This window comes from Eretmochelys imbricata, chromosome 6 (genome assembly GCF_965152235.1).
Source record: "Eretmochelys imbricata isolate rEreImb1 chromosome 6, rEreImb1.hap1, whole genome shotgun sequence".
In the NCBI taxonomy this organism is placed as follows: domain Eukaryota; kingdom Metazoa; phylum Chordata; order Testudines; family Cheloniidae; genus Eretmochelys; species Eretmochelys imbricata.
The window spans coordinates 50,999,774-51,024,507 of record NC_135577.1 but is presented as its reverse complement, the minus strand read 5'-3'; the positions used below and the strand labels follow the sequence as shown (position 1 = coordinate 51,024,507).

Genomic DNA, 24,734 nt, shown 5'->3' with positions numbered 1-24,734 from the left:
CCTTCAGGTAGTTGAAGGCTGTTATCAAATCCCCCCTGCTCTTTTCTTTTGCAAACTAAATAATCCCAGTGTCCTCAGATTCTTCCCATAAATCATGTGCCCCAGCCCCCTAATCATTTTTGTTACTCTCCACTGGACTCTCTCCAATTTGTCCACATTCTTTCTGTAGTAGGGGGCCCAAAACTGCATGTAATACTCCAGATGTGGTCTCACCAGTGCCAAATAAAGGGGAATAACCACTTCCCTCTATCTGCTGGCAATGCTCCTACTAATGCAGCCTGCTAATATGTGGGGTGTTCCTTCTGTCAGTTAAATGATAGTTCTTCAGTTCTCTCTATAACTTCTGCATTATTAGATCGATAAGCTGACCTTAACAGAGGCATGACATTTACAGTAAAAGGTTTGGAGTATGAATGCCTTTTGATATAGGTGAGGATATGTGGTCATGCAGTTGTTAATTGTTTGCCTGAATGGTTAGAATTTGGTATTCAGAACAGTGAATGATAAAGGGAATAATATAGTTTCAATTATATATGACTGGAATTCTATCCACAAATACTCTGAAGCTTGAGTTGTAGAATGTTTGTATTTTTAACCCTGGGATTGAATTGATGTACATTTTAGGGACACAATATGCTATTGGAAAGTTAGCAGCTTTCTGCGGGAGTGTGGCACACAGTAGTTGCTATCTGTATGCATTCAGCAGGGACTCCTAGAAATTTTACTGAGAGCAGATCTTATGGTTTGAACTGATACTTCAAAATGCACTAAAAATCTATGTGCATACTCAGAACTTTCTTTTGAAATATCCTCTAGGAAAACAGCATTACTTAGTGGGAAGAGGAAAGACTGGAGTAAGCATTAGTGTTAACACAGAGTAACCATGCTCCTGACCCCCTTCCCGTAGCCATGGGAAGGAGTGCAGGGGGTGCTGCAGCATCCCCAGGTTTTATGCAGGGCCTCTGGCCCCAGGCCGGGGGCTCCACTCAGGGGCAGCAGGTTTGTATAATTTTTGGTGGTACCCAGAAGGGCTCCAAGTCCTGCCCTCCTGCCCCACCTAAGGCTGTGAGCTCTGGGTGAGAGTTTGGGAATTGGGTGCAGGAGGGGCTTTGAGTGCAGGCTCTGGAAGGGGGGCTGGGCTACAGTCAGGGGTTGGGGTGCAGGAGGAGTACAGGCTTTGGGAGGGAGTTTGGGTGCTGTGTGCAGGCTCTGGGCTGGGACAAGGGTTTGGGGTGCTGGGTGTGGGTTTGGGTGCAGGGCTGGGGATGAAGAGTTTGGAGGTGCAGCAGGCAGGCTGTCCTGGAGCTGGGGGCTAGGGAGGAGGACATGACCCTTACCTAAGCCCCCCGTGCCTGCTGCTCAGGAGGTCTAGCCAGGATAAGCCCTCCCCTCCCTCCCTTCTCGGAGTCAATGCGAGTCACCTGCAGGGTGGGGGCGCTGTCATGTTCCTCCTCCAGTGCTGCAGCTGCCTTAGCCTGCCCCCAGTATCGTTCCCTTGTAGCAGCCAGTGAGAGAGCGCAGTGCAGAGATAGCTACCCGCTGCCCAGGACAGGCAGGGACGCTTGGGGGCAGCAGGTGGGGCCGGAGGAGAGACCCAGCCCTGAACATTGGTGGAGCCAGCCCCCCCCCGCCCTGAATTTGCTGGAGCCCGGGCGCCAGGGGCCCATACAACTTGCCATCCCTGCCAACTTGCCCCAGGCCCTGCTCCCCTGACGCTGGCTCCGTGCTCAGGGCTTTACTCATGTCCTTCCACGTAGGACTTTGCTCTCGGGCACCTGGGGCTCGGGTTGTGTCCACTGGCCCCATGCCTGGGGCCCCACACCTGCCTACACCCCCTGCTCCTAGACCTCTGCTTCAGGGCCCCATGCCTGGTCCTATGGCAGGGGCTCTGCTCCTGGCTCCATACCTGCCCCTAGCTGTGGCCACAGCCTCAGCCCCCTTACCCCTGTCCGGGTCCCCTGCTCTGGGAGACAGTCAATAGGCGCCAACTCTGTGGGTGCTCTGGGGCTGGAGTACACATGGGGAAACCCGCTGGTAGCCAAACTCCCCTCACCCCACCTCCTCCTCCTCCCCTGAGCATGCCTTGTCCCCACTTCTCTGCCTACCTCCCAGCTGCAGCCAGACAGCTGTTTGGCACCCTGCTGGGGGAGGGGGGAGGAGCTGGAACCTGGTGGGCTCGGGGAAGAGGCGGGGCCGGGGTGGGGATTTGGGGAAGGGGTTGGAATGGGGGCAGAGTTGGGGCGGGGGTGGAGCCGGGGGCCGTGTGGGTGTCAAGCACCCAGGGGAAAGCGGGGAAGTGGGTGCCTAGAACCAAAAATGTTCCAGCACCACTGCTTCCTGGCTAATGGGACTGAGTGTGACCAAATAAAAGCAGGTAGCTGCAACTCTCATCAATGTCCGCATGACGGAAGAAGTTGCTGAGCATCAGGAACGGGACCCCTAACGCAGCCCTATTCTAAACACTGGCTAATGTTGACATTGACTAATGTTATGCTGGGATACTGGACTCAGTGTTGTGGAAGGGTACAGGGCACTGCGTGGTCAACTTTTAATTCTGTGTTTAAAGAAGTTTTGAGCAAGTAATTGTTCTAGTTTTTTGCCCAGCAAATTCCAATTTATGGGATTCCACTACTTTTCTTGGGGTGCTTTCCCTTAGCCTAAAATATTACACTATCAGCGTAAATTTTTATAGCTTAATTTCATCCTATTACTTGTAGTTATATCCTTGTGTACTAGGCTACATCTCCAGCCTTGATGTCTACACTTGTAGATGGCTAACTTGTTCATTATGTTGAATGGCTCTCAACCTTTCCAGACTATACCCCTTTCAGGATTCTGATTTGTCTTGCATACCCCCAAGTTTCACCTCACTTAAAAACTAGTTGCTTGCACAGTCAGACATAAAAATACAAATTTTTTACCATATAATTATAAAGTAAATTGGAATATAAATATTGTACTTACATCTCCTTGTGTAGTGTAGATAGAGCAGTATAAACATTTCATTCTGTATGAAATGTTAGTTTGTACTGACTTTGCTCGTGCTTTTTATGTAGCCTGTTAAAATAGGCAAATATCTAGGTGAGTTGATGTACCCCCTGGAGACCTCTGGCTCTGTGTACCCTTAGGGATACCTGTACCCCTGATTGAGAACCACTCCATTATATCCTCTACAGGAATCGCTCAACCGTTAGGATTTCCCCCCTCACCTTTAAGATGTACTAACATCATCTATGAACTTCGTGTATTTGCTGTTCACTTTTTCGGCTCCTTAACCAAGATGCTGAATGTGAGTAAATGGAATAGTCCCAGGGCAGAGCAGGAGCTTCTAGAAGGGCTCCAACCCCAGCCCAAAGTCAAAATACCACTTCTCGAGTGCAGGTGCAAATTACAAGAGGCAGAGGAGGTGAAAAAAATATTCCCTAAGACTCATTGACAGCCTGGAAATAGGTGGCAAGGATTGAGGAAACCACATAAAGGGATCAGAACTACTCACTGAACCAAATAGCGGCGTACCCTGTTTGTTTAGTGTAGCGGGGGAAAGATAACCTCGCTTAAATAACATAAACACACGACTCTACTTAGCAAGCTCTAATGCAAACCATTACAAAAGAAAGGGAGAGCACAGGTCCTGATCGCACACACTGCGGAGTGACTTACCATGCGACGCGAGTGTGGGGAACTAAAGGGTGGGCTTTCTGCTCCTCTCCCTCTCATCTCACTTTCCCCCTGTCAGAACAAAAGCCAACAGGGAAGCTGAGTGCTGCTGACGGAGCTAGAAGGGGCTGGCTTGAGAGAGCTTTCTCCAGCAGACGTGAATCTAGCAGGGAGGCAGAGTGAGCGGGGAGCTGGACAGGTGCAAGCTCAGAGCAGGTAGGAGGCTATTGGAGCGTACTGTAGTGCGGAGGAACTGCGGCGACCAGCGCTCTCAGGAGATGCATGCCGGCTAGAGGGCTGGATTGCGGGATGGGGGTAAGGGGTTGCTGCATCAACCCACAAGATCTGCTCTCCTTATTCCCCTCTGCCACCGGGGGCATGGATTGCTCTCCCCCCAGTGCAGAGGAAGAGGCTGTTTTACTGCTGGAGCAGAGCCTCCCCCTCCCTTGTCCCTTTTGCTGCTGAGCCAGCAACCTGCCCATATTTATTCCCCGCTTCTGGAGGGCCTAAGCCCCCTTTCCAAGGGAGGGATAGATTGCGGACTCCTCCCTCCCCTCAGCCGCCCCCGCTCTGCAGAGGGGTGAGGCGGGTGCAGAAGGGAGGCTGGAGGCGGTGGGGAGGTGCAGCGCGCGTGCCGCAGAGGCGCTGCGGCGGGGAGGACCTGCCTCCCGCTGGGGTCTGTGGCTAACCGGGGCTGCGGAGGGGCGCCTTGGGCCTGCGCGGGGAACAAGGGCCCTTGAAGAAAGTTCTCTGTGGGGAGGGGCTGAAGAGAGAGACCCGCACGGGGGAAAAGCTACCTCCGCTGCAGGGGAGCGGACATGGAGCCTGGCTCCCTGCCTCATCCACCTCCCTTCAAGCTAGCCACACTTTCCCTGAACTTCACCCTCATTCCACTGTCCCCCCTGTTCCCCACCCAGCCCCTCTGTCACCCCACTTCCTCCTCCCCCAGCCCCTTCCCTCACCTTCACCCTCATTCCACTGTCCTCCCTGTTCCCCACCCAGCCCCTCTGTCACCCCACTTCCTCCTCCCCCAGCCCCTTCCCTCACCTTCACCCTCATTCCACTGTCCCCCCGTTCCCCACCTAGCCTCTCTGTCACCCCACTCCCTCCTCCCCCAGCCCCTTCCCTCACCTTCACCCTCATTCCACTGTCCCCCCGTTCCCCACCCAGCCTCTCTGTCACCCCACTTGCTCCTCCCCAGCCCCTTCCCTCACCTTCACCCTCATTCCACTGTCCCCCCGTTCCCCACCCAGCCCCTCTGTCACCCCACTTCCTCCTCCCCCAGCCCCTTCCCTCACCTTCACCCTCATTCCACTGTCCCCCCGTTCCCCACCCAGCCCCTCTGTCACCCCACTTCCTCCTCCCCCAGCCCCTTCCCTCACCTTCACCCTCATTCCACTGTCCCCCCGTTCCCCACCTAGCCTCTCTGTCACCCCACTCCCTCCTCCCCCAGCCCCTTCCCTCACCTTCACCCTCATTCCACTGTCCCCCCGTTCCCCACCCAGCCTCTCTGTCACCCCACTTGCTCCTCCCCAGCCCCTTCCCTCACCTTCACCCTCATTCCACTGTCCCCCCGTTCCCCACCCAGCCCCTCTGTCACCCCACTTCCTCCTCCCCCAGCCCCTTCCCTCACCTTCACCCTCATTCCACTGTCCCCCCGTTCCCCACCCAGCCCCTCTGTCACCCCACTTCCTCCTCCCCCAGCCCCTTCCCTCACCTTCACCCTCATTCCACTGTCCCCCCGTTCCCCACCTAGCCTCTCTGTCACCCCACTCCCTCCTCCCCCAGCCCCTTCCCTCACCTTCACCCTCATTCCACTGTCCCCCCGTTCCCCACCCAGCCTCTCTGTCACCCCACTTGCTCCTCCCCAGCCCCTTCCCTCACCTTCACCCTCATTCCACTGTCCCCCCGTTCCCCACCCAGCCCCTCTGTCACCCCACTTCCTCCTCCCCCAGCCCCTTCCCTCACCTTCACCCTCATTCCACTGTCCTCCTTGTTCCCCACCCAGCCCCTCTGTCACCCCACTTCCTCCTCCCGCAGCCCCTTCCCTCACCTTCACCCTCATTCCACTGTCCCCCCGTTCCCCACCCAGCCCCTCTGTCACCCCACTTCCTCCTCCCCCAGCCCCTTCCCTCACCTTCACCCTCATTCCACTATCCTCCCTGTTCCCCACCCAGCCCCTCTGTCACCCCACTTCCTCCTCCCCCAGCCCCTTCCCTCACCTTCACCCTCATTCCACTGTCCCCCCGTTCCCCTCCCAGCCCCTCTGTCACCCCACTTGCTCCTCCCCAGCCCCTTCCCTCACCTTCACCCTCATTCCACTGTCCCCCCGTTCCCCACCCAGCCCCTCTGTCACCCCACTTCCTCCTCCCCCAGCCCCTTCCCTCACCTTCACCCTCATTCCACTGTCCTCCCTGTTCCCCACCCAGCCCCTCTGTCACCCCACTTCCTCCTCCCGCAGCCCCTTCCCTCACCTTCACCCTCATTCCACTGTCCCCCCGTTCCCCACCCAGCCTCTCTGTCACCCCACTTGCTCCTCCCCAGCCCCTTCCCTCACCTTCACCCTCATTCCACTGTCCCCCTGTTCCCCACCCAGCCCCTCTGTCACCCCACTTGCTCCTCCCCAGCCCCTTCCCTCACCTTCACCCTCATTCCACTGTCCCCCCGTTCCCCACCCAGCCCCTCTGTCACCCCACTTCCTCCTCCCCCAGCCCCTTCCCTCACCTTCACCCTCATTCCACTATCCTCCCTGTTCCCCACCCAGCCCCTCTGTCACCCCACTTCCTCCTCCCGCAGCCCCTTCCCTCACCTTCACCCTCATTCCACTGTCCCCCCGTTCCCCTCCCAGCCTCTCTGTCACCCCACTTGCTCCTCCCCCAGCCCCTTCCCTCACCTTCACCCTCATTCCACTGTCCTCCCTGTTCCCCACCCAGCCCCTCTGTCACCCCACTTCCTCCTCCCCCAGCCCCTTCCCTCACCTTCACCCTCATTCCACTGTCCTCCTTGTTCCCCACCCAGCCTCTCTGTCACCCCACTTCCTCCTCCCCAACCCCTTCCCTCACCTTCACCCTCATTCCACTGTCCCCCCGTTCCCCACCCAGCCTCTCTGTCACCCCACTTGCTCCTCCCCAGCCCCTTCCCTCACCTTCACCCTCATTCCACTGTCCCCCCATTCCCCACCTAGCCTCTCTGTCACCCCACTTTCTCCTCCCTCAGCCCCTTCCCTCACCTTCACCCTCATTCCACTGTTCTCCCTGTTCCCCACCCCTTCCCAATCCATCACCCCATCTCCTCTCTCATCTTCACACTCATTTCAGTGCCTTTTCTGTCCCATTCTACAGTCTCTCTTCTGAGGCATAAAGGAGCGATTCAGACACAGTTGTACGCGATTTGGGGTCCCCTTGAACTGACAGAGGGGGAGATACTCCCAGTGCTTAATTTGTAATTAAATTTTTTTACATTCATAACTGATGCAGCAAGCCCAGAGGTGCCAGGGCTATGGATAGAGCCCTGCGCGGAAACCAGATTTATACGTGCGGATATAAAGTGGATATCTGAGGAGCTGCAGGGCTCTACCAGGAACGGCAGGTGAAAGCAGCCGCACTCAGGCTGCCACTCACAGGAGCCAGTGACCTGTATAGGCAGCTCCTCTGGTGTGGCTCTACTGCCCCCAGCCCCGCCCACTGGAGTGAGTACCAGGCTCAGCGGCTTGCACTCTCCTGGACTAGCACAACCAGGGACAGCTGTTGCTGAGCCTAGTGCCCCAGTGGGCAGGGCTGGGAGTGGTAAAGCCATGCCAGAGGAGCTGCCTGCGCAGGGTGCTGGCTCCTGGACGCGGTGGCCTGATGTGAGGCTGCTTTTGCCACTGCTGTTCCCGGAAGAGTCCTGCTGTTCCTCAGATATCTGCTTTATAACTGCAGATATCTGCATCTGTGGATATAAAGCGGGTATCCGCACAGGGCTCTTTAGCTATTAACTGCCAAGCCTACAGGTGCTGGAGATCAGCCTTGGCAAGCCATGGCAGAAATTAAGCACTGGGTACTCCCACTCTTGATGTCGTACAAATTATGGGTCATGCCCCCCTTCCCCACTATGGGGATATGGAGGAACTTCCAGGGGGCATGGTGGGGTGCAGGCCAGGCGGGGAGGGAGCACTACCCAGCCCTGTTCTACCCGCAGCTCAGCTCCCTGCCACTCGGCTCCACTCCTGGCCTCTACCCCCAGCCTAAGCCTCTGACGGGGCTCCGCTCCTGGCCCTGGCGCCAGACTCAACCCCAGTTGTGGCCCCCTTAGCCCCGGAGCCACAGCCCTGCTCCTGGCCCCAGCTCCCGGGGTGTGTGGACATGGGTAAGGGGCGGGGCCTGACCCTGAAGTCTGGGGATCACTGAAGTAGTAGGAGGGGTTGGCTGGATTGTGGGTGGGTATTTATGGCTGAGCAGGGCTCTCTCAAGTTATTCTTGTGGTAGGAGGGAGAACAATCTGAGTCCCACCACTGGGTCTCTTACTCCATATTTTCCTGCCTGACACCGATGAAGCATTGGCTCAGTGCTGCACTGTGCTACGTCTCTGTAGAATCTGGCCTATCTCTGAGCTGAGCAGTGAGAAGGCAGTGTCAGCAGCACTATCACACTGTGACGGGGTCTGGTGTGGTAAAAAAGCGAATTAATTTCTTTGGGACTTTGGGTTTCCCTGATACTGTTCCCACTGTGCTAATGGTCTTGCCAGTTTCCTGGCAGAGCCGTGATTTTCTGGAAGGTGGTGGTGGCGGGGGGGGGGTTAGGCTTAAAGGAAAATATCCCCAGACTATGACAGACAACGCAGAAGCTCGTTACTTTTCTCCAGATACTTATGACAAATGGCAGATGAAGCTGTTGGCACAAAGGGAGCAGAAACCATGTACAAGTCCCCTCTGTGGGAGGAAAAAGGCTAATATGCATTGTCCCCTGGGTGTCTTCAGGTAGCCTATGGTCCACAGGCAGCTGGTACAAGTTAGAGCAGCCATGAGACTGCTCTCATCTGGGCTGCGGCAGAGACACATGGAATCCTAATTAGTTGCTGGTTCTCAGCTTATGATCTTTATCTATATATGTGTGTGTTCCATTCTCCCTGACCTGCACTGTCTTGGGAAGCTGTGTGTGGAGGGGAGCAGTCCTTCACTATGCACTTTCTTAGGCTCAGGCTCAGACTCAGCCAGTCAAGCTCCTGTATTGCCATCCTTGGGGCTCCCACAGCCCAGAAGGTAAGTCCTTTACCTCCTTGCTGTAGTGATGAGACTGAGTCAAACATTTCAGTTAAAAAAAATCACAGTGTGCACTGAGGGAACAGCTCTTCATTTATCAGATACAGCATTTTCTTGATAGGTACTCTTGAGGGCCACAATTTAGAGCTCTGTGAGTGACAGATGGCAGCCACTGATATAAAAAAAGGGAGGGTCATGCTGCTGCTGAGAAGAATGCTCAGGGCTATCAGTTTCTCTATGGTCAAACTGGGGGAGCTTGTAATCTAGGACTTTTTCTTTTGGGAGGTGTCTCTTCTCTCTCTTCCCCCACTCTCCTCAGCAAGTTTGAATCATTCTTCTTACAGAAATTATTGTGCTGAAAGACAGGTCCTTTGATTTTTTTCAGGATACCTATCTGAAAACCTTCTTAGGGCTTGGCACTGTATGCAGACAAACAAACAGGGACCAGTCAGTGATCGGCTGCTTTAAATAGAAAACCTAGTGTAGTTATTGTGGCCCTAAGAACGCCTTGATGCCAACTGGAAAAGGGTTTACTGTTCTGTAACAGCAACTCTTATCGGGCTTGACAAACTCACTACATCTAACACTTTGTTTTCATAATATTTATCTATAAAGAATGTTGTTTGAGATCTTAAAGGAAAGTCAAGATCATGCTGATTGTTCATATTATTGTGAAATGTATGTACTGATTATATTTAAGAAGACATGTATATGTACTGAAAATATATCCTTATTGTTAGTATCAGGGTGTTACTCCTCAGCAGAGGTGAAAAACTGGTTTTGGCAGACAGAGGAATGTATATTCACATGTCTGCCTAAGTTCATATGTAGAGTAAGCATTTGCATTTCAAGTCAACATGAGGATATGAAGACAACTTGCAGCCAACACATTGGAGAACAAACAATGCTGGGGGGGGGGAAGGAGCTGTTCTCCTGACTCTGGGGTGAAAAGACTGAATTATGGGAAATGTAAGGAGAAGCAAAAAGCCATGTTGGTATCCATTTGCTGAGGAATTCCCTATTAGGGCATGTGGATATTCATGAAAATTTGGATCCTGGTTTTGACTGAAAACCAGCTGCTCTGTCAAAGACACTGAATCCTTGGGAGAAGATCTACTTTATTAAATAAGAATGGTAACCATTCATAAGTGTAGACCTACCACTTTATTTTATGTTTTGTTTCATGTGTAACCAGTTCTGTTTCCACTCATTATCCTTTTTCAGTATCTCTTAAATCTTAATCTTTGTGAATAAATTTATGCTTGTTTTTACTGTACATGTATTTCAGTGCTGAAATGTTATAAAGGACCTTGTATTAGTCAAGCTGTGTGTACACTGTCTCTTTGGAGGTAGCTTACTTGGCAGTTATTGTGAGTGCCAGTAGTGACTGGGACTGGATATTGCAGGGAGTGCTCCAAGGACTCAGGGGTTGGTGTACTTGGTACTAGCCTATACTGAAATGGCAAGGTCTGTGGAGCTGTGGAAGACAGTGCTTGTGCGGCCAGAGGCTGTTGGTTTCAGGGAGCTGATCCACAGCAGGCACAGACAAGACTGCTTCACACTAAGGGCAGGTAGTGGTGAGATGCCTCACAACCCTGGTTACCCCTGGGGAGCATCACGTTGGTGTAGTCATGGCAAGGATTTACACACAGTTGTCTGGTTAGCGAACAATCACAATCCAAGCACTGAAAAATTAGATTCTGAGAGATTCACAAGGGAGAAGGTTGGGAACCAAAAAAAAAGGTTAGTTTATTGTTTTGTTTTGTTTGCTTATTTCGGGTAAGAGAAATACAGCAAAAGAAGGTGTAAGATGAGTAAACATAATAGACCACCGAAAGAACATGACGGCAAAGACACAGCTCTCAGTGAGACAGCCATGTAACTCTCACTGGCTGAGATGGAGATACAGACTTCGCAGAGAGCAGACCTAACCAAAACTTAGAAATAGCAGAGAAGGAATAATAAATGGAACTGGAGGATGGAAAATGTGCAGCCCCAGAGAGAGGAAGAAGCAGTCCGCCAGAGAGCCCTGAAAGCTGAGAAGCAGAAAAGGTAGCAGAAACGACTGACCATCAGTGAGCATGGAGCTAAGAAGCAGAAGCATGAGGTGAGGGAGCATGAACCCAAGGTGCAGGAGAGATTGAAAACCCTCAAGCAGTGATCAGTCCTCCCCAAAGGTCACCCGACTGGGGCAAACTGTCCCCTACATACAGAGAAACAGATGGTGTTGAAAAATATCTCACCACTTTTGAAAGAATTTGCAAATTGTATAAGATTCCAAAAGATAAGAGGGTTCTCCTGCTTATCTCAGAGCTCTCAGGAGAAGTGTTGCATATGTTTAGTGAGATGGAGATGGGAGATGCTTTGAAATATGGTGGATTTTCAAAAACTGTGTTGCAAAGTTTCAAATCACCCTTGAAGTGTATTAAAATTCAGGAATCTCAAAAAGCATAAGATGAATCCTAGCGAATATGTGTATAAAATATGTGATTCAGTGAAAAAAGTGGGCAAAAGGGAAAAGCGGTAGAATTGTGACCCGTTATTTGACCTCTTTGCAAAGGAACATTTCCTGAATATATGCTCAAAAAAATCAAGGTGCCCATTTGGGATAAATCCCTTAGCACGGAACAAGAGGCAGCAAATTTTGCTTTTTCCTATGTACAAGCCAGAGCATCCAGTGAATGCAAACCCCAGAGAGAAGATCAGAAGCCCAGGGTAAAGAGAGAGAGTCTCTGTCTTATCCCTGACAAAAGCAAGGGTGGTGGAGAGTCCCCACAACTGATCCCCTCTGGGTAATCATAATTACAGGCCTCAATCACAGGAGGACAGTCCAAGAAAGTGTTACTCATATGGCTGCACTAAGCACATGAGAAAAGATTGCCCTAAGCCAGGGGAATCCAATACAAACCCCTGTCACTCCAAGTTAATGCACCTGCTGCCTTAGACTTGGGAACCAGGAGGCTCCCTGAAGGGGCCCCAGTGAATTTTGTAAGGTCTGATCCATTGGAGATTTTTAAAGAGTTTATCGAAGATGCCAAGGCTAATGGCAAATCTACCAAGGCTGGTGAGCTACTGGTGCCCAGATTTATCCGGTCAGAACAAATCTGGTTAGGGAAGCTGGTATGCTCCCTGGAAAAAATGTAAGACTCCTTGCATTAGGAAAATTTGAAATTACTGTGCCTTGAGCTTAAATAGAACAGGAATGGGAAGATATACAAGGTACTCTAAATGTTGGCATACTGGATAGCATTGCAGCAGATGTGTTGATTGGACACAGACAACATATCATTACCAAAGTACTATGGACTGTGTTAATGTAATAACCCTAGCAAAAAGGAATATAGCTTTTGTCTCAGAAGTGAACTGTGAGGGTAAAAAAGCAGCTGTGGGGAAGGGGAAATCTCCTGCCCCTATTCAGCAGAAAATAGCAGTGTCTCTCTTGGAATGAGGTGGAAGGAGTCCCTCCCTACACCCGAGACAGCTATTAGGGCTATCAGAAGCCAGGAATTCACAACAGAGCAGAAAATAGACCCCTCTTTAGAGAGCTTAAGGGAAATCATTTTAAAATGACTTGTCCAGGGTCAAACAGTGAGTCACTGGCAGTGCAGAGGCTATCACCAAAGGGTACTGATTACCAGTTCTCTACTTTCACCATATTTAAAAGCATAATTTCTTTGTCAAGCTACTGATTTTTTCCTGTTGTGACTTTGACTAAGAAGCTTGTGACACTATATGCAAAGCTTGTATTGAATATGCTCTTGCTGCAGCCACTTGACAACATACTTAAGAAGGAATAAATAAACAGATTTGTCAGATGTCCTGTTTGTTTGTGTGTTTTGGTTTTTTTTTTGCTACGGAGAGAGAACATCTACTAAGGGCATGGCTACACTTTCAGATGTAGAGAGATGGGAGTTAAACCAGCCTTCGGAGACCACAGCAGTGTTTACACTGTCAGCTGCAAGCGCACTGGCATGGCCACATTAGCAGCTCTTGCAACGCCACAAAGAGCAGTGCATTGTGGTAGCTATCCCAGTGTGCAAGTGGCTGTAACATGCTTTTCAAATGGGATGGGGGGTGGAGAGTGACGGGAGTGTGCTGTGTGTATGTGCGGGGAGAGACAGTGTGTTTTGAGGGGCAGAGAGTAAGTTCAGACAGCAGCAGACCTCCTCCCCCCCACACACACTCAAACAGCAGCATTCCACACTAATGGTTTGCTTTGTCCCGGAGCAGATAAGCATTCTGGCTGTCAGAAACGGAGCTTTGAAAGGGGTATCCACATGCCTGCAGCAGAGTTCAAAACAATGAGAAGAGTGGCCACTTGGCTTCAGGGGATTCTGAGACGTTTCTGGAGGCTAATCACAGCACCGTAATGCAACACCTCATCCACACTGACGCGGGCCTTTCAGCGGGGGCGCAGCAAGCTTTATACTTCTCGTGGAGGTGGATTACCAGAAGTGCTCCAGCTGCAGAGTCCAGGTGCTCTACATGCCTTGCCAGTGTGGACATCTCAGGAGCTAGGGTGCCTGGGGCTGCCTTAAAGCGCTCTAACTTGCAAGTGTAGCCAAGCCCTAAATCCAAGCAGTTGGAATTTTTTAGTGAAATGGATAGTTTTCCAGTATCTTTGTTTTAATTTTGTAGAGCAGCTGCTGATGGCAGACTTTCAGAACACACTAACAAAGGTGCTTCTGTACAAAATGATCTTTCAATTTTGCGTTTTGTGAAATAACGTATATGGCATTTTAGTGGGTTTTTTAAAATGTATTTACATTTTTTAGAAAATGGAAAAATAAAATGCTGCTTAGTTTTTACTGCAAGACTGTGATTTTAGTACAGTACTGCTGTCTGGAAAGGAAGTGCATGGTTATGTATCACTTGGCACAGTGTTTGTTGCAACAGTTTGAAATAAGCCCTTGTTTTTCTTTTCTCCTGATTATATTGTCTTCTGTGCCTTTTTTTTCTGCTTTTAAGATTTGTGACTCATGCATAATTTTTGACCAATGATTTAGATTTAGAAAACTCTTTTTTTTGGCTTCTTCTCTATGGCAGTGATTTCTGAAACTGAGACCTAGGAGAACAAGGGAGGTTAGTGTTTTGTGACATGTTGCTATCCTCAATAGATATTCAAGATCAAGAGAGTCTTTTCAAAGTCAATTCTTCCAGCTCAAAAATAATGCATGGCTGGCTTTGATAGATTACATCTGACATTTTCAAAGAAACCCTATCTTTGTGGTTTTTATGCGTTCCCTCTTAGAGGGGAACAGATTCTACTGCACATTTTTAGGGAAGCTCAACATTGTTTTGTTTGTTTTTGTGTTTGGTTGTTTTACTGAATTTATTGTAGTGTACAGTTCCTAGTACACCTGTGGAACTGACTGGCACCAGACCGTTGAGGGCAAAAGTTTAGTAGGATTCCAAAAAGACATTTATTTAATATATGTAAGAAGCATATCTACAATTGTACTAGATATGATAGCTTTATAAGGGCTACAAACCCTCCACATTTTAGACTTAAGCCAGCCACCAGCTCCATGGGTTTAGGAAGAAATTTCCTCTGAAATAGGCTATTACATAATTGTATTCATAAAATGGTCTTTTCATAGACATGTGGTATTGGCTGCTGTCTAGCATCCTGTTTCTGAACAAATAGATCTCTGGACTAATCTGATATAGGAGCTGCTATGTAACATAACTAAATATTACATACTATATCTAAATCCTAGAACTTTTGTAGCTTGATCTATGGATTGTGTATTAATTATATTGATTACTTAAGAAACTGAGGTTTGAGAGGTTCTTGTCCAAAGATCAGGCCCCATATTATTAAAATTACTGTTTAGTTGGGAACCCCAATGCAACACTCACACTTTAGGAGACTTTCTGTATTTACAATAGTTTATTAATACATTTCGCAAAGTCACAAACACTATAACCCAGTATGGTAGATAGAGGTAATATAGAATGTACATCTGAACATCCATATACTCACACTGTCCTTTGCAAAACAACTGGAAATGTAGGCCATTATCTTCCTCATCACCATCACCTTCCTCATGATCACCAGTGGCCATCATTCAAGGGCTACATCTGTTTCCCCCCGTACAAAGGCTGGGATACAACTTGTATAATACGTTACGCTGACACCACTTTGTCTAATGTATATTCAGTAGGTTTCTCCCCTCTTTATTTGTATTTCCTCACCCTACTAATGTTGGAGTGCCCTTCTCCTAAAGGTTAGTATATTAATGATCCCAACTTATTATCATATATGTCAGTTCATTGCCATGGCACTCTTGTGATCAGACATCTGCAGATGTGTCTATCCTAAAATATCCAAAAGCTGATGTTAGCTCATGTTTCTGGGGTTGTTATGGACAAACTTCCCTTTAACACCCTATTCCCAGTTCCCCAAAACTTAGGCGTGATCACTGGGACATTTATCTATGCCAAAGTTCATAGGCCTCAAGCCTTATGTGAACTGCTGAAGCCAATATCTTACAGGATACAGGCCTGTAGGTTCTTTGCATTACTGCTGAATAAAATAAGTGCTAATACTAGCTATGTGGACTACACTTTCAATCAAGTGCCTTGCATAATGACAGGTTTCAGAGTAGCAGCCGTGTTAGTCTGTATCCGCAAAAAGAAAAGGAGTACTTGTGGGAACTTAGACTAACAAATTTATTTGAGCATAAGCTGATATATGCATTTCCACTGCATGCATTCCGATGAAGTCAGCTGTAGCTCACGAAAGCTTATGCTCAAATAAATTTGTTAGTCTCTAAGGTGCCACAAGTACTCCTTTTCTTTTTACTTTCAATCAAGAGAATTATACGTCCACTTAAATTATTAAATGCAAAAAATCTGCATTAATGCAACTTTTATGTTGCAGTTTCAAATCACAAAAAGTCACAAAATCCAAAATTAAGATTACAGTAGAGACATTACCTTGGCCACACTGTATTTCATTTTCTGTAGTCTTTATGGTATGTAATTTATGATTTATATATGTGTCCCGCAAAACAGGAATAGAAAACAGTGTATGTGTAGCATGGCCTAGATACTGATACTGGAACCTTGCCTTTTTACTTTCTCACATTGTATTTTTTTTAACTGTGCAGTCTTAATATTGCACAAATGCATTTTTTTAATTTAATTTTTTTTGTGTGTGTGTAAATATCCTTAGTGTGTACAGTAGGAATCTAGTTACAAGACTTTAATTAAGCACTCACTCAAATGGAGGGAGTTTGACAATCTTCTTGTAGGAGGGATGAAAGGACATGGAGGGTCACAAAATATACGATTCTAATTGCAAAATTATGTCTCTGGTTTGCCCTTTGCAGATGCCTGGATATACTGTGCCAAGTTCATCCGTGTTATAACTCCATTGGTTTTGGCAAAGTTTCCTCAGGGATAGATTTGTGCAGCTGCCCCCAGAGTCCCACTTTTGTTTTTTGGGTATTGTACTGAGCTTTAAAAGCCTGTTTATGAAATTGTGCCTTTAGAAAAGATGATACATGCTCCTAAAGAAGTGCCTGGGCTTCTGCTCTGTGACTTTGGCTGTTCGAGTATAACAGCTTGAGACAAAGAGGTAGGGAGAGTTGTGCTACAAAAAGGAATTGCATTGTGCTCCAACAGAAAAGTCTAGTATGGGTTGGATGGACTATTAAGCATAGAAAAAAAAACAAAAAAATAGAAAACACAGAGAACAGAAATCAGTAAATCAGGCATGTCTGTGAGCTGCCTCATGGTGACACTGTGATCTAGTGTTCCTTTCCTAGATAGCTGCCACATCCATATGTAGTATCCAATAATTCTTTGCAGATGCGATATCTTAAGTACTTTGCAAACATTAAGGAACTTGTCCAAAGCCTTCTAATATCAATAAGCTTTGTATCAAATACCAGTGAATTACCCTTCATTACGTCCCTTCTGTAAGGTAGGTGAGTATTATCCCCATTTGACAGATGAGGAAACCTGAGCACATAGAAGTTATGTGATTTACCCAATGCCATAGAAATAGTCTGTTGGGATCAAGATTAGAATTTGGGAGTTCCTGACTCCTGATGCATGTGTTCAGACTACTAGACCTTACTCTTTTTTAATCAAAACTTTCTCTGGTTTTAAATATTATAAACTAAAGGTACATGTAACCATTTTTCATTTATTCTTGCTTCCAGATTCTGGAAGAAACATGAACAAAATGAATTGTATCCTGTTCACTGTCTTCATTGTTCTGATTGCTTATTGCAGTTCTGGTAAGTGTCCTGGAGGTTCTGCGTTAACACTTTTCTTACATACATACCAATGTCACATTAAATAGGTGCACAGTGTGGTCATGGATAGAATTTGTCATTATAGACACAAACTGGGGGGGAAGCAGTGCAGTTTATATAAATGTACAGCATTTCAGTGTCACTTTCTGCGGTGAGGGCAGGTTCAGGGGTGGAGGTAGATTTCTGTAACAGAATGTTTTCAAGCTGAAGCAAGAATGCAGGCATACAGTGAATGTCCCATAGCAGTATAGGAACAAAATATTCTGTTTCATTGATATAGTATCAGCAGAAGGTAGCCAGGGGACAAAGGGATAAAAACTGGAAATATTTAGTAGAAGCAGATTTAAAATTTTCATAGGATAAGTTTTCAGATGTGTAGACAACTACAATGTTGCCTTCAGGAGGATGGTGTGGTAAAATTTGCTAAAGAAATCTCATAGATCATCCATTGGGGAGGTCAAGATTAAATTTTTATTTAAAAATCTTAATTGTGAATTTAAAAAATTTTAAACTTATTTTTAAAAGAGGCTTTTCATAGTTGTCTGTCTCAGTGTGTGAACTGGATATGGGTTATTTTTAAAGAGGGTAGGACTTGCACTTTTCCTGCTCCAGTCTTCCTGGCCCTTCCCATCCTTTTCCTTCTTGCTTGATTTTCTCTCTTTTCCTTTGACAGCTTACGGAAAGGAAATTTGGGTTTTGGCTTTTGTTTTGTTTTGTCCCCCAAGAAGGATTTGGGGGTGGGGAGGGAGCAGCGGGTCACATGGTACCTGTGAGGAGGATGGCTGCCCAGTCTCAGACCTCCTCACTCAAAACATATCAATTCATCTTTAATCATTACTTTCCTGGAAAACTGGCAATAAGTTTCTGTCCTAAAGTTTAAATTAATCCCATGGATAAATTTCAAACTGTTGAATATGGATGCCAATGGAGAAATGAGAGACAACAAAAGACCTAGGCCTGAATCACTTAAGCAACTGAAAGGAGAGACTACACGGCCACAGCAGGACCTAGCCTAGAATATTACAGCACTGAAAGAATTCCTCACAGACAGACTGGATTCAATCTCAAAAGATTTTCGTGGCCTCTCTAAAGATACATATGATGTAAAACCCCATATAACTCACATGGAAAATGAGCTACAAAAAACTGCCATTGAAACCAGGGAAATTAAAGAAGGAACTTTCTCCTTAAAGCTTAGACTAGAGAAACTGGAAGAAAAATAGGATGTCTAAGGTCTGGTCTACACTAGGAGAGGGATCGATCTAAGTTACGCAACTTCAGCTATGTGAATAGCGTAGCTGAAGTCAACATACTTAGATCTACTTACTGCAGTGTCTTCACTGTGGTAAGTTGACAGCTGACCCTCTCCCATCAACTCCGCCTGCGCCTCTTGCCCTAGTGGAGTACCAGAGTTGACGGGAGAGTGCTTGGCGATGTGATAAATCGACCCCTGCTGGATTGATTGCTGCCCATTGATCCAGCAGGTAATGTAGACAAGCCCTACGGCTCTCACAGACACAACCTTTGCCTCTTGGGCATTGCTGAGGGTCTAGTGGAGAAGGATATTATCAGCTTTCTTCAGAAACTGCTCCCTGACATACTTAAATTGGATGGACAGCTGCTCCCATTAGATACTGAAAGAGCTCATCAAAGGCCTGGTGCTAGACAATGAGAGTCTGACAAGCCCAAACCCATCATCTTTAAGCTGCTGAAGTTCAATGATAAAGTAATGTTAATGAATGGTGCCAGAAAAGCTGAAATCCTTGTGTACAAAGGCCACAGGATTTCTCTTTTTCCTGTCTTGCATGACTGTCTCATAAGCAAACTAGGGAAATATAGCCTAGGTGGAGCTACTATAAGGTGGGTGCATAACTGGTTGGAAAAGCGTTCCCAGAGAGTAGTTATCAGTGGTTCACAATTAAGCTGGAAGGGCAAATTGGTCCTGGGTCTGGTTCTGTTCAATATCTTCATAAATGATTTAGATAATGGCATTGAGAGTACACGTATAAAGTTTGCAGACCACACAAAGCTGGTTTCAAGTGCTTTGGAAGATAAGATTAAAATTCAAAAGGATCTGGACAAACTGAAGAAATGATCTGAGGTAACTAGGATGAAATTAAATGAAGACAAAAGCAAAGTACTCCACTTAGGAGTACAAAATGGGAAATGTCTGCCTAGGAAGGAGTACTGTGGAAAGGGACCTGGAAGTTATGTTAGATCACAAGCTAAATATGAGTCAACAGTGTAACACTACTGCAAAAAAAGTGAACATCATTCTGGGATGTATCAGAAGGAGTGTTGTAAGCAAGACACGAGAAGTAATTCTTCCACTCTACTCTGCACTGATAAATCTCAGCTGGAGTATTGTGTCCAGTTCTGGGCACCACATTTCAGGAAAAATATAGACAAATTGGAGAAAGTCCAGATGAAAACAACAAAAATGATTAAAGGTCTAGAAAATATGAGGAAAGACTGAAAAAATCGGTTTGTTTAATTTGAAGAAAAGAAGACTGAGGGGGGCCATAACAGTTTTCAAGTATGTAAAAGCTTGCTGCAAGGAGGGTGAAAAATTGTTCTTGTTCACCTCTGAGGATAGGACAAGAAGTAAGGGGCTTAAATTGCAGCAAGGGAGGTTTAGGTTGGACATTCGGAAAAGCTTCCTGTCAGGGTAGGTAAGCACTGGAATAAATTGCCTAGGAAGGTTGTGGAATCTCCATCATTGGAGGTTTTTAAGAACAGGTTAGAGAAACACCTATCGGGAATGGTCGTTAATGTACAGTCCTGCCTTGAGTGCAGGGGACTGGACTAGATGACGTGTTGTGGTCTCTTCCAGTCCTACACTTCTATGATTTCTATATACATAATCAATTTAAGCAATTCTATCAAACTTTATATAAATCAGACAACTAATTTAACTCTAATACATTTGATCATTTTACTGAAGGCCTACCTTTTAATACCCTAAGTTAAATTTTGTTTTTAATCTGATGGGTTCGGTCACAGAGACCCCCTTGGGACTGTCGCCTGACGTGCTGAATTTACCTCTGAGCCCCAAAGCTGCAGTCTTTAACCAAAAACTGCTCAGCAGGTCACCTATCTCCAGCACCCAGACACCCAGTTCCCAGTGGGATCCAAACCCCAAATAAAGCCATTTACTCTGTATAAAGCTTATACAGGGTAAACTCATAAATTGTCCACCCTCTATAACACTGATAGAAATATGCACAGTTGTTTGCTCCCCCAGGTATTAATCACTTACTCTGGGTTAATTAATAAACAAAAGTGATTTTATTAAGTATGACAGGTTTCAGAGTAACAGCCGTGTTAGTCTGTATTCGCAAAAAGAAAAGGAGTACTTGTGGCACCTTAGAGACTAACAAATTTATTTGAGCATGAGCTTTCGTGAGCTACAGCTCACTTCATGCATCTGATGAAGTGAGCTGTAGCTCACGAAAGCTCATGCTCAAATAAATTGGTTAGTCTCTAAGGTGCCACAAGTACTCCTTTTCTTTATTAAGTATAAAAAGTAGGATTTAAGTAATAACAGACAGAACAAAGTAAGTCATCAAGCAACATAAAGCAAAAACATGCAAGTCTAAGCCTAATACATTAAGAAACTGATACAGGTAATATCTCACACTCGGAGATGTTCCAATAAGCTTCTTTCACAAACTAGACTCCTTCCTAGTCTGGGCCCAATTCCTTCTCTTGCTGCAGTCCTTGTTAGTTCCAGCTCAGGTGGTAACTAGGGGTTTTCTCATGACTGGCAGCCCCCTTTGTCCTGTTCCACCCTCTTTTATAGCTTTGGCTCAAGGCGGGAGTCTTTTATCTCTCTGGATCCCCACCCCTCCTTCTAAATGGAAAAGTACCAGAATTAAGATGGATTCCAGCATCATGTGACATGGTCACATGTGCTGTGAAACCCCAGCCTCCGTTCTTCCTGGGCTGACTCACAGGAAGGCTTGCAAGTAAACAGAGCCATTTACAACCAATTGTCCTAGTCAATGGGAGCCATCAAGATTCTAAACCACCATCAATGGCCCACACTTTGCATAATTACAATAGGACCTCAGAGCCATACTTCATATTCCTAGTTTCAGATACAAGAATGATACATTCATACAAATGGGATGAACACACAAGAGACCTTTTGCATAAAGCATATTCCAGTTACATTATATTCACACTCATAAGCATATTTCCATAAAACATTATGGAGTGCAAGGTCACATATGGACAAAGCTATCACAAGAAATCAAACATGTTATAAAAATGTGAATTCTGGCAAGGCCCCTGGGATGGATGGCTTTCTGTTAGATTTCTACAAAACATTTTATAATCAGGTATCTTCTATTTTTTTCAAAGGTCTTCACTGAAACATTCCAAAAAGGAACCATGTCTCATGACATGAGAACTACTTTAATATTAAGAAGAACAAAGGTGGTTGCAACTGTGGTAACTTCCACCCCATATCTCTGTTGAACACAGATAGCACAATAATTGTAAAAATTTTAGCAACACAACTGAACACTAACATCCCATCAATTATACATACAGATCAGGTGGGTTTCATTGAAGGAAGACTGGCTGCTGATAATACAAGAAAAAATAGCTCACTTGATCCAGCAAGCTCAGATGTCAGATTTTCCCCACATATCACCTTATCTCTAGGTGCAGGGAAAGCCATTGATAGGGTTGAATGGCCTCATCTAATGGCTGTTCTAAAAAATTTGGATTTTGACCAATATTCCTGAATTGGGTCAGTGTATTACACAACTCTCCCCTTGCTTCATTATCAACTAATGGAATTATTTCTCCCACATTTCAACTATAAAAAGACATATGACAGGACTGTCTCCTCCTGCCCCTCCTTTTTAATCTCTCTCTCGAACCGCTGGCAATGTACATAGGTCAGCACTTAGTCATTGAAGGTATGACTATAAACAGGAAAGAATACTAAACCAGTTTATATGCTGATGGCATTTTTGTACTATTGAATGTAGTTGATATTTTTTGAAAGATCTCTGGTTTTTGCATTAACTGGAATAAATCACAAACAATGGATATATCCAAAAGACCGGATTCTTCTCAGTTTCAGCATTTTGCATTTCAAATGTGCAAGGTAATCACTTATTCAGGTGTTAAATTTGTCCTAATTTTCCCAAAATTGTTTTTATAAACTGTATGTTAAAAGAAATTTCCAAGGACATGGAAAAGTGGTGTCCCCTCCCTCTATCTTTATCAGGGAGAATAGAAATAGCCAAAATGAATATTTGCCCAAGAATGACTTTATCCTTAGTCTGTTACCTTTCAAGATCTTCCCCTTGCTCTTTGCTCAAATAAATAGGCTTATCATGCAACTTATATGGAATAAAAAAACAATCTTGCTTGTCACACAAGATCCTTGTTGTACCAGTATGGACAACCCGTGCCTCAGGATTAAGGCCTACTCCATGCTTAAAATGATTTCGATAGCAAAAGGATTAACAAAAATTAAAGATATAATGCAAGACGATAGACTGGCCTTCTTCAATTACATGTGTAACAAATATCGGCTACTGCTGTCTCACAGTTCCTTCTCTCCGTGGCTCTGCTCAAGGATTCATGCAAGGATTGGGGAAAATTGGTCTGTTTCAAAGAAGGTTTCACCCGAAGCACACTTGTTATACAAAAACAAATGCACTTGAGCCAAGATTTTCAAAAAAGGATGTGTCATTATCATCTATTTTTTTCTAGTTTTAAAATGGTAACTAGAAACATTCATTTTTGTCATAGTATGAGGGGTTATAGCTGTTTTAGGGTACAGCCTAAAGATGGGATCACACACATTTGAGCAAATCTGATATTACATTTAGCAGGAGGCAGTGATGGACAGACACATATTTGCTTCTTTGAAAAAAATCAGTCGCATATATTTCAGTGGGAACATAGAATGAGATGGGAGCAAGAAGGGTAAAGGAAAAAAGAGCATAAGAGACAATGAAGTTAATGATGTGGGAAGATGAGGGAGGTGGATGCTAATGGTTAGGATTAGGACAGATATTCTAGAATGTTGAAGATTTATGAGAACAGAGATGAGTGGGGGGGGGGGGAAGGAATAAGAAATTAGAGCATGAGATACAAGGAGGTTAATGATAGGAAGGGAGTGTGCTAGCAGTCAGGATTAGGAAAAGATGTCACCAGCATGGTGTTGAAGATTTATGAGAACATGCATAGTTCACGACAGGGGAAAAAAGTAGGAAGAGAGTCAGTTCATGGAACAGAAGAGGTAAAATGATGGAAAGAAAGAAGGGTTGAGGGGTGGGGCAAGAAGCAATGAGAGGGAAAGGACAAAGAGCCTGATTAAAAGGATAAGCAGTTCTGCATCAATGTCACCAGTAAAACAAAGACGTAGGAAACTCAGGTTAATATCCCTGGGGTAGTAAAGCTTAAGGCTCAGTCTGTGCATTGCAGCAGTTGGACGCAGTCCCAATTTGCTTTATTTAAATGCAGCTGCTGTTTCCCTGAACTTGGGCTGATAAATTAAGAGACTCATAAATACTTTGCGGCCTAAGAGGCTCTTGCAGTACTTAAAGAAGAACAGTCTTTTCTTTTTTTTTATTAAAAAATTTGAAATGGTTTGGTCTAACAGATATTGAAAAGTCCTTCATTATGAGCATTTTGAATTTGCTGCTGGTTCCTATGTAATGATAAAATATTATTTTCGTGTTTAGGATATGCCCTGAAGTGTTACATCTGTGCAAATAGTCCTTCATTGTGTTCAACCAATGCTACTTGCACCCATGGAGATGATAGTTGCTTACAGATCAGGTTTGGTATGTATACTATCCCACAGAATAAAATAAATACAGAAAAATTAACTCATTCAAAGTCTGTGCATTTCCAGTCTGGAAATGTCAATCTCCGGTTTGTTAATATAGTTCAGGTTTGTTAATGTAGTCCATTTGAATTACATGCTGAGAATGATCATCAGTACACTGTTTTTTTGAGCACCTGATGAAGATAACTAGTGGTTTGTGTATCTGATATACAACATTTGTCATATATCCAGGTACATAAAGAAGTCAAATTGAAGTAGTCCAAGTGAATGAATTAACAGCAAGGCAGCATAAGACTGTAGTGGATAAAGTGCACTTCACGTAATTTGTTCTCAGCATAAATATACTTCACTTAAAATAAACTTATGGTTGAAAAATTCAGAACAATCAAAGCATATTTCAAAAAATGAACCAATTTTTCTGACCCCAGAATGTCATATCCACTTATCTCTTTCAAAAATTGTCATGAGCACCCAGAACATTGGGTGCATGCTTTATTATTGCAGAATAGTAAAAAGCCAAATATATATAATCTATCATAGGAGTTATTGACCTGAAAACATGAATCTGCCTGGAGAAACAAGGTTTTTCCATGTGTTGAATGCCAAGTGTGGATGACATAAACATTGCACTTATTCTTCACCTTTTCTAAGAATCAGCAAAGAAATATCAAGGAATGAGGAACTGTAGGAAACCTCATAGGAGAAAAATCTGTTTTCTGGTCTTAATCATATATTTTCCATTATATGG

At 45.6% G+C, this 24,734-nt stretch overlaps 1 protein-coding gene across 1 annotated transcript in view; it reads left to right on the top strand.

Moving 5' to 3' along the window:
* Positions 1-23,962, top strand: part of FBXO3 (F-box protein 3) — a 60,717-nt gene extending 36,755 nt beyond the window's left edge. The window contains exons 11-12 of the transcript XR_013346333.1: positions 17,071-17,148; positions 23,880-23,962. The gene's annotated coding sequence lies outside the window, so the exon portion shown is untranslated. The remainder of the gene's footprint in view (positions 1-17,070; positions 17,149-23,879) is intronic.
* Positions 23,963-24,734: the final 772 nt, after the last annotated feature.